Raw genomic sequence first — 2,124 nt, forward strand, 5'->3', positions numbered from 1 at the left:
TGGCTAGAGAATAAAACTCACCAGAGCCTCAAGTCTAAACTGCTTTCCCCAACTAGGCCAACGAGACATCTTTGCATTGTTGATGGGCGGACAGGGGTTTGGGGTGGGGGGCCGTTCTCAGACTTTAATATCTTGATCCTATGTTTCCCATATCTTTATCCTTACTTCTCTATTCAGAATCCAAGATAGGAGGGGGTGAGTGGAAGGTTATCAAAATGTCACCATGAAACCCCAAACTGCAAAAATGGCCTGTTTTTTCATCTGATGACTCATGTTGATCAACTCTTTCCTTTCTAAGTGCTCACAAATATTCACTTCTAATTCATTAAAAAAAAAAAAAAAAAAAACTCATTGGACTCCAAATGGGCCCTGTGCATTTAATCATGCATTCAGTAATTTGCTTCAGAATTTTGCCCCAGTCGGCCTCAACTTCCTTGATCTTTGGCTTGAAGAGTCTATTCTCTTTCTCTGTCTTAGATGCAGGCTCATGTTGGCTTGACTCCAGACTTCAAACAGCTCTGGAGGCAGAGAGGGGCCTCAGCTTCAGAAAGTTGCTATAACAGAGATAACAAGGTCTGGGCAGCTGGCAGACAATCAGAGTGACGAGAAGGTCTGTTGTGTAAGGGCGCTCCTTCCGTCAGTCATTCATTGATCCAATGCGCACTCTACGTCTTAGATGTGAGCATCTTAGATGTGAGCCCCTGTGAGAGGAAGGGAGGCCATGGCAGTGCTTATGAGAAACACCGGCGCCCCCTCTTGGCACTTCTCGTCAGGAAGACGGGCTTCAATAAATACATATACTTTTTTTTTTCCAATAAATATTTTAACACCAGAAAGTTGCAGGACCTGATGGGGGCGGAAATGCTAACATCACCTATAGAAGCCTCTTGGGGAAGCTCTGCTTGCTTTGAGACCTGAAAAGTGAGCGAGTGTGTGTTAGCCAGGACGAAGGGGGGGAAAGGAAGTGGAGGAAGTGGGTTGGGTAATGGAGAAAGAGTTCTAGGCAAAAATAATAATAATAATAAGCAGTTTTCATGAAGGTCTGTAGAAATCATAGTGTAGGAGGAACCTTAAAAGGTCAATTTGGTTAAAGTGTGAGAATATCAAAATTGAATGTAAGAACAGTGGGCAGAAGCCCAAATTTGGAAGCCCTTGCGTCATATCGTGCAATTTGGATATATTAAGGATAATGAGAAGGCGCTGAAACTTTTTCGTTTTATTTTGATTTGTTTTCCAAGTGGAATATTTTAAGCAAGAGATCGTCATGGTCAGGTTTTTTTTTTGTTTGTTTTAAAAGTTCACTCTACTAAATAGAGAATAGATTAAAGAAGAGACAAAAATGCACAGGGGAAGAACAAACAAGGAGTTACTGCTGGGAGCCAAAGCTGGCGGGGCCGCGATCCTAAATCATGCATCAACCCCGGGCCCGGGGAGAACGGGAGGAACTGGAATACCGCAAAAGAGAGAGCGGGAGAGCAGAGCGGAAGGTGGTTCTGTCCAGGTGGGGAGGCTCGCCAACAAGCCATTCGCTTCACCTTGCTGCCTTGGCCTGCCCAAACGCTGACCTCGGTCGGCCGTCTTGCAGCCTTATGTCCAGCAGGACTCTGCCTACCGCACTTGCCCCCAGGTCAAGAAATGGAAGAGATGACTCCACTCTCATTTGGCTGATGATCGCTTCTTTGACACCATTATCCGAGTTCGTCTCCAACATGTCCCTATCTCATAGTCATTACGTTACCGTTTGCTGGTGGAGGACATCCGCCCACAAATGTAAACTTTACTCTGCACCAGTCCCCTCTTGTCCTAGACATCCCACTCTACTCTTAAACAAAACATTTCTCTACTGCCAAGTCACCTGGCGACCATATGGACCCTCCGGTCTGGATTTTCATTTCGCAGGATATTTATCAAGACTTTTCAGATCTATATCCACTGTTTGCCACCAACTGCCCAAAGACCAATGGCCAAAGAAAGAACGCTGATGAATCATTCAAGGAGTCCCTACAATAGTTCAGTAAACACAGATAAGAGAATTCATGAATCTCATCAGAGGAAAACTTACAAAGTATTTAAATGTCCAGGCTTGGGGGGGTCTACTGACATGGAAAGAAATCCCAGCTCTAC

The sequence above is a fragment of the Pteropus vampyrus genome, unplaced genomic scaffold (assembly GCF_000151845.1).
Source record: "Pteropus vampyrus isolate Shadow unplaced genomic scaffold, Pvam_2.0 Scaffold75, whole genome shotgun sequence".
Classification (NCBI taxonomy): domain Eukaryota; kingdom Metazoa; phylum Chordata; class Mammalia; order Chiroptera; family Pteropodidae; genus Pteropus; species Pteropus vampyrus.